This window comes from Stigmatopora argus, chromosome 16 (assembly GCF_051989625.1).
Source record: "Stigmatopora argus isolate UIUO_Sarg chromosome 16, RoL_Sarg_1.0, whole genome shotgun sequence".
NCBI classification, from domain to species: Eukaryota; Metazoa; Chordata; class Actinopteri; order Syngnathiformes; family Syngnathidae; genus Stigmatopora; species Stigmatopora argus.
In genome coordinates this window covers 14,103,010-14,120,506 of record NC_135402.1, presented here as the reverse complement: position 1 = coordinate 14,120,506, position 17,497 = coordinate 14,103,010, and positions in this window count along the sequence as shown.

Sequence of the window (17,497 nt, the reverse complement as noted above, 5' to 3'; positions counted from 1 at the left end):
GTCGTCAATAGCCGTTTTACTGTTTGCACCACCCATTTTTTGAGTGGATTTGTGTGTATCTTTTTAGGTTTTTTTTTAACAACTACACACACAACCAACCACCGTCGACGTTTATAACCAACCACCGTCGACGTTTATAGAACACAACGTGTCCACCTGCTAGTGACTAGTATTCGCAGGGTTTTAAAATCGCTATCCCCAGGATGCGAGCCTTACTTCTCAAAATAAGGCCTTCGCGTGTGATGCCCTTCGCGCATTTTGGATCCCGTCAACAATATGCAGCCATCACACGCGGACTCGGCAGAAATGTCGAAAGATGCTCACCCAGAGGATAGTCGTCAACCGATTAGAAAACAGGCGCTGCTGAGAAATAGTCCGGCCTGGAAAAGGGATTCTCGCCGTGCACGGTCACTCCAGATATTAAACTGCAGCGTCTGGATTCCTTATCGATGTGTTGACCCCGGCTACTCGAAGGACCAAATGTTGGAATAATGATTCAAACCTTTTAAATCATTATTAGTAATATTTAATTAAAAAAGGAAAAACATCTTTCAACAAACTCTGCCTACAACTTGCAAGGAAAATGCCATGTGACGCCGTCTTAGTCCCCAGTGCATTCTGAATTGCAGTAACTGAATCATTGTATTTAATCGCGACATTCGAAAAACATGGTTATGTAATCAGTACAATAACACTCTCGCTGGTTAGAAAAACAACAGTGTGAGGAATGCTTTCAAGGTAAACAAAGCAGTATTATACTGTAAGCAAAGCCGTATTTTCAAATCTGCTGGTGGAGTCTCGTCATAACATTTGGTAGAAGTGTCCATAACGCCGTGACCTCTTTTTCTTTGCCCTTGAGGAGTAGACTGTGCAGGAAAAAGTCCATCTTCCCATGACTTGATTTATAGCCTTACTACTTATTGAAAAATGCTTACAACACATATAGAATATTCCATAATAATTCTAACACTCAGTAACTCACTCACTCAGTAACTCACTCAGTCACTCACTCAGTCACTCACTAAGTCAAACACTCAACCACTCACTTAGTCACGCAGTCACTCACTCAGTCAAACACTCAATGACACACTCATTTAGTATCTCACTCACTCAGACACTCGCTCATTCAGTCAGTCACTCAGTCAGTCACTCAGTTACTAACTCAGTCACTCACTCAGTCACTCAGTCAACTCAGAAATTCACTCACTTGGTAACTGACTCACTCAGTAATTCATTCATTCAGTCAATCACTCATTCATTCACTCACTCAGTAACTCACTCACTCTTTCAGTCACTCACTCCACTAATCAATCAAATTGAGTGAATCACTCAGTCAAACACTCAATCACTCACTCATTTAGTAACTCACTCACTCAGTCACTCACTCATTCACTCAGTCACTCACTCACTCAGTAATTATTTCACTCAGTAATTTACTCACTCAGGAACTCACTCACTCATTCACTCACTAAGCAACTCACTCATTCACTCACTTAGTCACTCACTCAGTCACTCACTCAGTAACTCACTCAGTCACTCACTCAGTCAATCACTCAGTCACTCACTCAGTCAAACACTCAATCACTTAGTAACTCACTTACTCAGTAACTCACTCAATCATTCACTCACTCATTCAGTCACTCATTCAGTCACTCATTCAGTCACTCATTCAGTCAATCACTCAGTCACTCACTCAGTCACTCGCTCAGTCACTCACTCATTCACTCACTCATTCAGTCACTCTTTCAGTCACTCACTCAGTCAATCACTCAGTCACTCACTCAGTCACTAACTCACTAACTCAGTCACTCATTCATTCACTCACTCACTCATTCACTCACTCACTCATTCACTCACTCAGTAATTATTTCACTCAGTAACTTACTCACTCAGGAACTCACTCACTCAGTAACTTACTCACTCAGGAACTCACTCACTCAGTAACTCACTCATTTACTCACTAAGTCAGTCACTCAGTCAGTCAGTCAGTCACTCAGTCAAACACTTAATCACTCACTCAGTAACTCAGTCACTCACTCATTAACTCACTCATTCACTCACTAAGTCAGTCACTCAGTCAGTCAGTCACTCAGTCAAACACTCAATCACTCACTCACTCACTCACTCAGTAATTATTTCACTCAGTAACTTACTCACTCAGGAACTCACTCACTCAGTAACTCACTCACTGAGTCACTCACTCACTCAGTCACTCACTCAGTCAATCACTTAGTACTTCACCCAGTCACTCACTCAGTCAAACACTCAATGACTCACTCATTTAGTAACTCACTCACTCAGACACTCACTCATTCAGTCACTCACTCAGTCACTCACTCAGTTACTAACTCAGTTTCTCACTCAGTCACTCAGTCAATCAATCACTCACTCAGAAATTCACTCACTTGGTAACTGACTCACTCAGTAATTCATTCATTCAGTCACTCACTCATACATTCACTCACTCAGTAACTCACTCACTCATTCAGTCACTCACTCCACTAAACACTCAGTCACTCACTCAGTCAATCACTCAGTGACTCACTCAGTTACTCATTCAGTCACTCTTTCAGTCAATCACTCAGTTACTCACTCACTCACTAACTTACTCACTCAGTCACTCACTCAGTAATTATTTCACTCAGTAACTTAATCACTCAGTAATTCACTCACTCAGTAACTCACTCACTCAGTAACTCACTCACTCAGTAACTCACTCACTCAGTAACTCACTCAGTCACTCACTCAGTCACTCACTAAGTCAAACACTCAACCACTCACTTAGTCACGCAGTCACTCACTCAGTCAAACACTCAATGACACACTCATTTAGTATCTCACTCACTCAGACACTCACTCATTCAGTCAGTCACTCAGTCAGTCACTCAGTTACTAACTCAGTCACTCACTCAGTCACTCAGTCAACTCAGAAATTCACTCACTTGGTAACTGACTCACTCAGTAATTCATTCATTCAGTCAATCACTCATTCATTCACTCACTCAGTAACTCATTCACTCTTTCAGTCACTCACTCCACTAATCAATCAAATTGAGTAAATCACTCAGTCAAACACTCAATCACTCACTCATTTAGTAACTCACTCACTCAGTCACTCACTCATTCACTCAGTCACTCACTCACTCAGTAATTATTTCACTCAGTAATTTACTCACTCAGGAACTCACTCACTCATTCACTCACTAAGCAACTCACTCATTCACTCACTTAGTCACTCACTCAGTCACTCACTCAGTAACTCACTCAGTCACTCACTCAGTCAATCACTCAGTCACTCACTCAGTCAAACACTCAATCACTTAGTAACTCACTTACTCAGTAACTCACTCAATCATTCACTCACTCATTCAGTCACTCATTCAGTCACTCATTCAGTCAATCACTCAGTCACTCACTCAGTCACTCGCTCAGTCACTCACTCATTCACTCACTCATTCAGTCACTCTTTCAGTCACTCACTCAGTCAATCACTCAGTCACTCACTCAGTCACTAACTCACTCACTCAGTCACTCATTCATTCACTCACTCACTCATTCACTCACTCACTCATTCACTCACTCAGTAATTATTTCACTCAGTAACTTACTCACTCAGGAACTCACTCACTCAGTAACTTACTCACTCAGGAACTCACTCACCCAGTAACTCACTCATTTACTCACTAAGTCAGTCACTCAGTCAGTCAGTCAGTCACTTAGTCAAACACTTAATCACTCACTCAGTAACTCAGTCACTCACTCATTAACTCACTCATTCACTCACTAAGTCAGTCACTCAGTCAGTCAGTCACTCAGTCAAACACTCAATCACTGACTCACTCACTCACTCACTCACTCAGTAATTATTTCACTCAGTAACTTACTCACTCAGGAACTCACTCACTCAGTAACTCACTCACTGAGTCACTCACTCACTCAGTCACTCACTCAGTCAATCACTTAGTACTTCACCCAGTCACTCACTCAGTCAAACACTCAATGACTCACTCATTTAGTAACTCACTCACTCAGACACTCACTCATTCAGTCACTCACTCAGTCACTCACTCAGTTACTAACTCAGTTTCTCACTCAGTCACTCAGTCAATCAATCACTCACTCAGAAATTCACTCACTTGGTAACTGACTCACTCAGTAATTCATTCATTCAGTCACTCACTCATACATTCACTCACTCAGTAACTCACTCACTCATTCAGTCACTCACTCCACTAAACACTCAGTCACTCACTCAGTCAATCACTCAGTGACTCACTCAGTTACTCATTCAGTCACTCTTTCAGTCAATCACTCAGTTACTCACTCACTCACTAACTTACTCACTCAGTCACTCACTCAGTAATTATTTCACTCAGTAACTTAATCACTCAGTAATTCACTCACTCAGTAACTCACTCACTCAGTAACTCACTCACTCAGTAACTCACTCACTCAGTAACTCACTCAGTCACTCACTCAGTCACTCACTAAGTCAAACACTCAACCACTCACTTAGTCACGCAGTCACTCACTCAGTCAAACACTCAATGACACACTCATTTAGTATCTCACTCACTCAGACACTCACTCATTCAGTCAGTCACTCAGTCAGTCACTCAGTTACTAACTCAGTCACTCACTCAGTCACTCAGTCAACTCAGAAATTCACTCACTTGGTAACTGACTCACTCAGTAATTCATTCATTCAGTCAATCACTCATTCATTCACTCACTCAGTAACTCATTCACTCTTTCAGTCACTCACTCCACTAATCAATCAAATTGAGTAAATCACTCAGTCAAACACTCAATCACTCACTCATTTAGTAACTCACTCACTCAGTCACTCACTCATTCACTCAGTCACTCACTCACTCAGTAATTATTTCACTCAGTAATTTACTCACTCAGGAACTCACTCACTCATTCACTCACTAAGCAACTCACTCATTCACTCACTTAGTCACTCACTCAGTCACTCACTCAGTAACTCACTCAGTCACTCACTCAGTCAATCACTCAGTCACTCACTCAGTCAATCACTTACTCACTCAGTCAAACTTTTAATCACTAACTCATTTAGTAACTCACTCACTCTGTCACTCACTCATTCAGTCACTCACTCAGTGACTCACTCAGTCACTCACTCAGTCATTCACTCTCTCACTCACTCACTCATTTAGTCACTCACTCATTCAATCACTCAGTCACTCACTCAGTCAAACACTCAATCACTCACTCACTCACTTAGTAACTCACTTACTCAGTAACTCACTCACTCATTCACTCAGTAACTCACTCACTCAGTCACTCACTCACTCAGTCACTCACTCACTCACTCATTCACTCACTCAGTAATTATTTAACTCAGTAACTTACTCACTCAGTCACTCACTCATTCACTCACTCACTTAGACACTCATTCAGTCAATCACTCAGTACCTCACTCAGTCACTCACTCAGTCACTCACTCAGTCACTCACTCAGTCACTCACTCTGTCACTCACTCAGTCAGACAATCAATCATTCACTCACTCAGTCACTCAATGACTCACTCACTCACTCAGAAATTCACTCACTTAGTAACTGACTCACTCAGTAAATCTCTCAGTCACTCATTAAGTAACTCACTCCCTCATTCACTCACTCATTCATTCATTTAATCACTAACTCACTCAGTCAGTCAAACACTCAATCACTCACTCACTCAGTAACTCACTCTCTCAGTCACTCACTCAGTGACTCACTCAGTCACTGACTCATTCAATCAATCACTCACTCAATCACCTACTCACTAATCACTCAGTCAATCACTCAGTCACTCACTCAGTCACTCATTCAGTCACTCTTTCAGTCACTCACTCAGTCACTCATTCATTCATTCACTCACTCATTCACTCACTCAGTAATTATTTAACTCAGTAACTTACGCACTCAGGAACTCACTCACTCAGTAACTTACTCACTCAGGAACTCACTCACTCAGTAACTCACTCATTCACTCACTAAGTCAGTCACTCAGTCAGTCAGTCACACAGTCAAACACTCAATCACTCACTCAGTAACTCACTCACTCACTCATTAACTCACTTAGTCACTCACTCACTCAGTCACTCACTCAGTCAATCACTTAGTCACTCACCCAGTCACTCACTCAGTCAAACACTCAATGACTCACTCATTTAGTAACTCACTCACTCAGACACTCACTCATTCAGTCACTCACTCAGTCACTCACTCAGTTACTAACTCAGTCAATCACTCATTCATTCACTCACTCAGTAACTCACTCACTCATTCAGTCACTCACTCCACTAATCACTCATTCACTCACTCAGTCAATCACTCAGTGACTCACTCAGTCACTCACTCAGTCACTCTTTCAGTCACTCACTAACTTACTCACTCAGTCACTCACTCATTCACTCACTCAGTAATTATTTCACTCAGTAACTTACTCACTCAGTAACTCACTCACTAAGTAACTCACTCAGTCACTCACTCAATAAAACTCTCAGTCACTCACTCAGTCACTCATTCAGTCAATCACTCAGTCACTCACTCAGTCACTCACTCACTCACTCATTCAGTCACTCACTCAGTGACTCATTCAGTCACTCACTCAGTGACTCACTCAGTCACTCACTCAGTAAAACTCTCAGTCACTCACTCAGTCACTCATTCAGTCGCTCACTCATTTAATCACTCAGTCACTCAATCAGGCAAACACTCAATCACTTACCCACTTAGTAACTCACTTACTCAGTAACTCACTCACTCATTCACGCACTCATTCAGTCACTCACTCAGTCAACCACTCAGTCACTCACTCAGTCACTCACTCAGTCGCTCACTCAGTCACTCACTCAGTCACTCACTCAGTCACTCAATCAGTCAATCTTTCAGTCACTCACTCAGTCAATCACTCAGTCACTCACTCACTCACTCACTCACTCATTCACTCACTCACTGAGTAATTATTTAACTCAGTAACTTACTCACTCAGTAACTCACTCACTCACTCACTCAGTAATTAGCTCACTCAGTAACTCACTCACTCAGTAACTAACTCACTCAGTAAGTCACTCACTCAGTAAGTCACTCACTCAGTAAGTCACTCACTCAGTAAATCACTCACTCAGTAACTCACTCACTCAGTAACTAACTCACTCAGGAAGTCACTCAGTAAGTCACTCAGTAAGTCACTCAGTAAGTCACTCAGTAAGTCACACACACATTCAGTCACTCACTCATTCAGTCACCAACTCACTAGATCACTCACGTACCTACTCACTCACCTACTCACTTCTCACTACTCACTCACACACCCAGTCACTCATTCACTTAGTGATTCAATCACTCAGTCAGTCTCTCACTCACTTAGTGACTCACTCAGTCACTCACTCATTCATTCATTCACTCACCCACTCACTCACTCACTCAATCAGTCACTCACTTAGTCACTCACTCAGTCACTCACTCAGTCACTCACTCATTCACTCACTTAGTCACTCACTCATTCACTCACTCAGTCACTCACCTACTCACTCAGTAACTCACTCAGTCACTCACACACTTATTCACTCACTCACTCACTGATTCACTAACTCACTCCCTCACTCATTCACTCACTGACTCATTCACTCACTCACTCACTCACTCATTCACTCATTCACTCCCTCACTCATTCACTCACTCACTCAGTAATTTACTCACTCAGGAACTCACTCACTCAGTAACTCACTCATTCACTCACTCAGTCAGTCACTCACTCACTCATTCAGTCACTCACTCAGTGACTCACTCAGTCACTCACTCAGTCATTCACTCAGTCACTCACTCAGTAAATTTCTCAGTAAATCTCTCAGTAAACCTCTCAGTCACTCACTCAGTCACTCACTCACTCATTCAGTCATTCACTCACTCATTCAATCACTCAGTCACTTAGTCACTCACTCGGTCAAACTTTTAATCACTCACTCATTTAGTAACTCACCCACTCAGTCACTCACTCACTCAGTCACTCACTCACTCATTCAGTCACTCACTCACTCATTCAATCACTCAGTCACTCACTCAGTCAAACACTCAATCACTTAGTAACTCACTTACTCAGTAACTCACTCAATCATTCACTCACTCATTCAGTCACTCATTCAGTCACTCATTCAGTCAATCACTCAGTCACTCACTCAGTCACTCGCTCAGTCACTCACTCAATCAGTCACTCATTCAGTCAATCTTTCAGTCACTCACTCAGTCAATCACTCAGTCACTCACTCACTCAGTAACTAACTCACTCAGTAAGTCACACACACATTCAGTCACTCACTCATTCAGTCACCAACTCATTAGATCACTCACCTACTCACTCACCTACTCACTTCTCACTACTCACTCACACACCCAGTCACTCACTCATTAGTGATTCAATCACTCAGTCACTCTCTCACTCACTTAGTGACTCACTCACTCACTCACTCAGTCACTCACTTAGTCACTCACTTAGTCACTCACTTAGTCACTCACTCAGTCACTCACTCAGTCACTCACTCATTCACTCACTTAGTCACTCACTCATTCACTCACTCAGTCACTCACCTACTCACTCAGTAACTCACTCAGTCACTAACACACTGATTCACTCACTCACTCACTCATTCACTAACTCACTCCCTCACTCATTCACTCACTGACTCATTCACTCACTCACTCACTCACTCATTCACTCCCTCACTCATTTACTCACTCACTCAGTAATTTACTCAGGAACTCACTCACTCAGCAACTCACTCATTCACTCACTCAGTCAGTCACTCATTCACTCACTAAGCCACTCACTCATTCACTCACTTAGTCACTCACTCGGTCACTCACTCAGTCACTCACTCAGTCACTCACTCATTCAGTCACTCACTCAGTGACTCACTCAGTCACTCACTCAGTCACTCACTCAGTCACTCACTCAGTAAATCTCTCAGTAAATCTCTCAGTCACTCACTCAGTCACTCACTCACTCATTCAGTCACTCACTTACTCATTCAATCACTCAGTCACTTAGTCACTCACTCAGTCAAACTTTTAATCACTCACTCATTTAGTAACTTACCCACCCAGTCACTCACTCATTCAGTCACTCACTCAGTGACTCACTCAGTCACTCACTCAGTCACTCACTCATTCAGTCACTCACTCAGTGACTCACTCAGTCACTCACTCAGTCACTCACTCAGTAAATCTCTCAGTCACTCACTCAGTCACTCACTCACTCATTCAGTCACTCACTCACTCATTCAATCACTCAGTCACTCACTCAGTCAAACACTCAATCACTTAGTAACTCACTTACTCAGTAACTCACTCAATCATTCACTCACTCATTCAGTCACTCATTCAGTCACTCATTCAGTCAATCACTCAGTCACTCACTCAGTCACTCGCTCAGTCACTCACTCAATCAGTCACTCATTCAGTCAATCTTTCAGTCACTCACTCAGTCAATCACTCAGTCACTCACTCACTCAGTAACTAACTCACTCAGTAAGTCACACACACATTCAGTCACTCACTCATTCAGTCACCAACTCATTAGATCACTCACCTACTCACTCACCTACTCACTTCTCACTACTCACTCACACACCCAGTCACTCACTCATTAGTGATTCAATCACTCAGTCACTCTCTCACTCACTTAGTGACTCACTCACTCACTCACTCACTCACTTAGTCACTCACTTAGTCACTCACTTAGTCACTCACTCAGTCACTCACTCAGTCACTCACTCATTCACTCACTTAGTCACTCACTCATTCACTCACTCAGTCACTCACCTACTCACTCAGTAACTCACTCAGTCACTCACACACTTATTCACTCACTCACTCACTCATTCACTAACTCACTCCCTCACTCATTCACTCACTGACTCATTCACTCACTCACTCACTCATTCACTCCCTCACTCATTCACTCACTCACTCAGAAATTTACTCAGGAACTCACTCACTCAGCAACTCACTCATTCACTCACTCAGTCAGTCACTCATTCACTCACTAAGCCACTCACTCATTCACTCACTTAGTCACTCACTCGGTCACTCACTCAGTCACTCACTCAGTCACTCACTCATTCAGTCACTCACTCAGTGACTCACTCAGTCACTCACTCAGTCACTCACTCAGTAAATCTCTCAGTAAATCTCTCAGTCACTCACTCAGTCACTCACTCACTCATTCAGTCACTCACTCACTCATTCAATCACTCAGTCACTTAGTCACTCACTCAGTCAAACTTTTAATCACTCACTCATTTAGTAACTTACCCACTCAGTCACTCACTCATTCAGTCACTCACTCAGTGACTCACTCAGTCACTCACTCAGTCACTCACTCAGTCACTCACTCAGTAAATCTCTGTCACTCACTCAGTCACTCACTCACTCATTCAGTCACTCACTCACTCATTCAGTCACTCACTCACTCATTCAATCACTCAGTCACTCACTCAGTCAAACACTCAATCACTCAATCACTTAGTAACTCACTTACTCAGTAACTCACTCAATCATTCACTCACTCATTCACTCACTCATTCACTCACTCATTCAGTCACTCATTCAGTCACTCACTCAGTCAATCACTCATTCACTCACTCAGTAAAACTCTCAGTCACTCACTCAGTCACTCACTCACTCATTCAGTCACTCACTCAGTCACTCACTCACTCACTGACTCACTTATTCACTCACTCAGTAAATATTTAACTCAGTAACTTACTCACTCACTCAGTAACTCACTCACTCACTCAGTAACTCACTCACTCAGTCACTCACTCATTCAGTCACTCACTCAGTGACTCACTCAGTCACTCACTCAGTCACTCACTCAGTCACTCACTCATTCACTCACTCAGTAAAACTCTCAGTCACTCACTCAGTCACTCACTCACTCATTCAGTCACTCACTCATTCAATCACTCAGTCACTCACTCAGTCAAACACTCAATCACTCACTCACTTAGTAACTCACTTAGTCAATAACTCACTCACTCATTCACTCACTCATTCAGTCACTCACTCAGTCACTCTCTCAGTCACTCGCTCAGTCACTCGCTCAGTCACTCACTCAGTCACTCACTCAGTCACTCACTCAGTCACTCATTCAGTCAATCTTTCAGTCACTCACACACTCAGTAACTCACTCACTCAGTCACTCACTCACTCACTCATTCAGTCACTCACTCACTCATTCAATCACTCAGTCACTTAGTCACTCACTCAGTCAAACTTTTAATCACTCACTCATTTAGTAACTTACCCACTCAGTCACTCACTCATTCAGTCACTCACTCAGTGACTCACTCAGTCACTCACTCAGTCACTCACTCAGTCACTCACTCAGTCACTCACTCAGTAAATCTCTGTCACTCACTCAGTCACTCACTCACTCATTCAGTCACTCACTCACTCATTCAGTCACTCACTCACTCATTCAATCACTCAGTCACTCACTCAGTCAAACACTCAATCACTCAATCACTTAGTAACTCACTTACTCAGTAACTCACTCAATCATTCACTCACTCATTCACTCACTCATTCAGTCACTCATTCAGTCACTCACTCAGTCACTTGCTCAGTCACTCACTCAGTCACTCAATCAGTCAATCTTTCAGTCACTCACTCAGTCAATCACTCAGTCACTCACTCACTCACTCACTCACTCACTCATTCACTCACTCACTGAGTAATTATTTAACTCAGTAACTTACTCACTCAGTAACTCACTCACTCACTCACTCACTCACTCAGTAATTAGCTCACTCAGTAACTCACTCACTCAGTAACTAACTCACTCAGTAAGTCACTCACTCAGTAAGTCACTCACTCAGTAAGTCACTCACTCAGTAAATCACTCACTCAGTAACTCACTCACTCAGGAACTAACTCACTCAGGAAGTCACTCAGTAAGTCACTCAGTAAGTCACTCAGTAAGTCACTCAGTAAGTCACACACACATTCAGTCACTCACTCATTCAGTCACCAACTCACTAGATCACTCACTTACCTACTCACTCACCTACTCACTTCTCACTACTCACTCACACACCCAGTCACTCATTCACTTAGTGATTCAATCACTCAGTCAGTCTCTCACTCACTTAGTGACTCACTCAGTCACTCACTCATTCATTCATTCACTCACCCACTCACTCACTCACTCAATCAGTCACTCACTTAGTCACTCACTCAGTCACTCACTCAGTCACTCACTCATTCACTCACTTAGTCACTCACTCATTCACTCACTCAGTCACTCACCTACTCACTCAGTAACTCACTCAGTCACTCACACACTTATTCACTCACTCACTCACTGATTCACTAACTCACTCCCTCACTCATTCACTCACTGACTCATTCACTCACTCACTCACTCACTCATTCACTCATTCACTCCCTCACTCATTCACTCACTCACTCAGTAATTTACTCACTCAGGAACTCACTCACTCAGTAACTCACTCATTCACTCACTCAGTCAGTCACTCACTCACTCATTCAGTCACTCACTCAGTGACTCACTCAGTCACTCACTCAGTCATTCACTCAGTCACTCACTCAGTAAATTTCTCAGTAAATCTCTCAGTAAACCTCTCAGTCACTCACTCAGTCACTCACTCACTCATTCAGTCATTCACTCACTCATTCAATCACTCAGTCACTTAGTCACTCACTCGGTCAAACTTTTAATCACTCACTCATTTAGTAACTCACCCACTCAGTCACTCACTCATTCAGTCACTCACTCATTCAGTCACTCACTCAGTGACTCACTCAGTCACTCACTCAGTCACTCACTCAGTAAATCTCTCAGTCACTCACTCAGTCACTCACTCACTCATTCAGTCACTCACTCACTCATTCAATCACTCAGTCACTCACTCAGTCAAACACTCAATCACTTAGTAACTCACTTACTCAGTAACTCACTCAATCATTCACTCACTCATTCAGTCACTCATTCAGTCACTCATTCAGTCAATCACTCAGTCACTCACTCAGTCACTCGCTCAGTCACTCACTCAATCAGTCACTCATTCAGTCAATCTTTCAGTCACTCACTCAGTCAATCACTCAGTCACTCACTCACTCAGTAACTAACTCACTCAGTAAGTCACACACACATTCAGTCACTCACTCATTCAGTCACCAACTCATTAGATCACTCACCTACTCACTCACCTACTCACTTCTCACTACTCACTCACACACCCAGTCACTCACTCATTAGTGATTCAATCACTCAGTCACTCTCACTCACTTAGTGACTCACTCACTCACTCACTCACTCAGTCACTCACTTAGTCACTCACTTAGTCACTCACTTAGTCACTCACTCAGTCACTCACTCAGTCACTCACTCATTCACTCACTTAGTCACTCACTCATTCACTCACTCAGTCACTCACCTACTCACTCAGTAACTCACTCAGTCACTCACACACTTATTCACTCACTCACTCACTCATTCACTAACTCACTCCCTCACTCATTCACTCACTGACTCATTCACTCACTCACTCACTCACTCATTCACTCCCTCACTCATTCACTCACTCACTCAGTAATTTACTCAGGAACTCACTCACTCAGCAACTCACTCATTCACTCACTCAGTCAGTCACTCATTCACTCACTAAGCCACTCACTCATTCACTCACTTAGTCACTCACTCGGTCACTCACTCAGTCACTCACTCAGTCACTCACTCATTCAGTCACTCACTCAGTGACTCACTCAGTCACTCACTCAGTCACTCACTCAGTAAATCTCTCAGTAAATCTCTCAGTCACTCACTCAGTCACTCACTCACTCATTCAGTCACTCACTCACTCATTCAATCACTCAGTCACTTAGTCACTCACTCAGTCAAACTTTTAATCACTCACTCATTTAGTAACTTACCCACTCAGTCACTCACTCATTCAGTCACTCACTCAGTGACTCACTCAGTCACTCACTCAGTCACTCACTCAGTCACTCACTCAGTAAATCTCTGTCACTCACTCAGTCACTCACTCACTCATTCAGTCACTCACTCACTCATTCAGTCACTCACTCACTCATTCAATCACTCAGTCACTCACTCAGTCAAACACTCAATCACTCAATCACTTAGTAACTCACTTACTCAGTAACTCACTCAATCATTCACTCACTCATTCACTCACTCATTCAGTCACTCATTCAGTCACTCACTCAGTCACTTGCTCAGTCACTCACTCAATCACTCAGTAACTCACTCACTCAGTCACTCACTCACTCACTGACTCACTTATTCACTCACTCAGTAAATATTTAACTCAGTAACTTACTCACTCACTCAGTAACTCACTCACTCACTCAGTAACTCACTCACTCAGTCACTCACTCATTCAGTCACTCACTCAGTGACTCACTCAGTCACTCACTCAGTCACTCACTCAGTCACTCACTCATTCACTCACTCAGTAAAACTCTCAGTCACTCACACAGTCACTCACTCACTCATTCAGTCACTCACTCATTCAATCACTCAGTCACTCACTCAGTCAAACACTCAATCACTCACTCACTTAGTAACTCACTTAGTCAATAACTCACTCACTCATTCACTCACTCATTCAGTCACTCACTCAGTCACTCTCTCAGTCACTCGCTCAGTCACTCGCTCAGTCACTCACTCAGTCACTCACTCAGTCACTCACTCAGTCACTCATTCAGTCAATCTTTCAGTCACTCACACACTCAGTAACTCACTCACTCAGTCACTCACTCACTCACTCATTCAGTCACTCACTCACTCATTCAATCACTCAGTCACTTAGTCACTCACTCAGTCAAACTTTTAATCACTCACTCATTTAGTAACTTACCCACTCAGTCACTCACTCATTCAGTCACTCACTCAGTGACTCACTCAGTCACTCACTCAGTCACTCACTCAGTCACTCACTCAGTCACTCACTCAGTAAATCTCTGTCACTCACTCAGTCACTCACTCACTCATTCAGTCACTCACTCACTCATTCAGTCACTCACTCACTCATTCAATCACTCAGTCACTCACTCAGTCAAACACTCAATCACTCAATCACTTAGTAACTCACTTACTCAGTAACTCACTCAATCATTCACTCACTCATTCACTCACTCATTCAGTCACTCATTCAGTCACTCACTCAGTCACTTGCTCAGTCACTCACTCAGTCACTCAATCACTCAGTAACTCACTCACTCAGTCACTCACTCACTCACTGACTCACTTATTCACTCACTCAGTAAATATTTAACTCAGTAACTTACTCACTCACTCAGTAACTCACTCACTCACTCAGTAACTCACTCACTCAGTCACTCACTCATTCAGTCACTCACTCACTGACTCACTCAGTGACTCACTCAGTCACTCACTCAGTCACTCACTCATTCACTCACTCAGTAAAACTCTCAGTCACTCACTCAGTCACTCACTCATTCAATCACTCAGTCACTCACTCAGTCAAACACTCAATCACTCACTCACTTAGTAACTCACTTAGTCAATAACTCACTCACTCATTCACTCACTCATTCAGTCACTCACTCAGTCACTCTCTCAGTCACTCGCTCAGTCACTCGCTCAGTCACTCACTCAGTCACTCACTCAGTCACTCACTCAGTCACTCATTCAGTCAATCTTTCAGTCACTCACACACTCAGTAACTCACTCACTCACTCACTCACTCATTCACTCACTCAGTAATTATTTAACTCAGTAACTTGCTCACTCAGTAACTCACTCACTCAGTAACTCACTCAATCAGTAACTCACTCACTCAGTAACTAACTCACTCAGTAAGTCACTCACTCAGTAAGTCACTCACTCAGTAAGTCACTCACTCATTCACTCACTCACTCATTCACTCACTCACTCATTCACTCACTCACTCAGTAACTAACTCACTTAGTAAGTCACTCACTCATTCAGTCACCCACTCCCTCACTCACTCACTTACTAGATCACTCACTCACCTACTCATTTCTCACTACTCACTCACACACCCAGTCACTCTCTCACTCACTTAGCGACTCACTCAGTCACTCACTCATTCACTCACTCGCTCGCTCACTCACTCACTCATTCACTCACCCGCTCACTTATTCACTCACTCAGTAACTCACTCACTCAGTAACTCACTCACTCAGTCACTCACTCATTCAGTCACTCACTCAGTCACTCACTCAGTCACTCACTCAGTCACTCACTCAGTCACTCACTCAGTCACTCACTCAGTAAAACTCTCAAACACTCACTCAGTCACTCACTCACTCTCTCACACACTCATTCAGTCACTCACTCATTTAATCACTCAGTCACTCACTCAGTCAAACACTCAATCACTCACCCACTTAGTAACTCACTTACTCAGTAACTCACTCACTCATTCACGCACTCATTCAGTCACTCACTCAGTCACTCACTCAGTCACTCGCTCAGTCACTCGCTCAGTCACTCACTCAGTCACTCACTCAGTCACTCATTCAGTCAATCTTTCAGTCACTCACTCAGTCAATCACTCGCTCGCTCACTCCCTCCTGACCGATTTTCTCTCACTCACTCAGTAATTATTTAACTCAGTAACTTACTCACTCAGTAACTCACTCACTCACTCAGTAACTCACTCACTCAGTAACTCACTCACTCAGTAACTCACTCACTCAGTAACTAACTCACTCAGTAAGTCATTCACTCAGTAAGTCACTCACTCACTCAGTAACTCACTCACTCAGTAACTAACTCACTCAGTAAGTCACTCACTCAGTAAGTCACACACACATTCAGTCACTCATTCATTCAGTCACCAACTCCCTCACTCACTCACTAGATCACTCACTCACCTACTCACTTCTCACTACTCACTCACACACCCAGTCACTCACTCACTTAGTGATTCAATCACTCAGTCACTCTCTCACTCACTTAGTGACTCACTCAGTCACTCACTCATTCACTCACTCGCTCGCTCACTCCCCCCTGACCGATTTTCTCTCAGCAGCAGGTGATAGCTTGCGTTTTCTTCCTGATCGTGGCAGTGACAAAACAGTGCCATGCACTTTATACATACAAACAATTGTTTGCACTGTTGCTCTTGGGATCTGCAGCTGCTTTGAAATGCCTCCAAGTTACTCTCCTGACTTGTTCAAGTCAAGTATTCGCTTTTTCAGATCCATGCTGAGCTCCTTTGACTTTCCCATTGTAGCGTTTGTGGGCATTTGCATCCAATGAGCCCTATTTAAATGGCCTCAGAGAAGTCACCAGCTGTAGTCACTCATAATCACTCACAAGAAGTTAAGAGGCCATGCTATGAAGCTCATTTCACTGACACAACTTTCTAATCACCAAAATTGCTAATTTGTGTTGCTGTATGTATATTTTTGACCCAGCAGATTTGATCACTTTTTCTGTTAA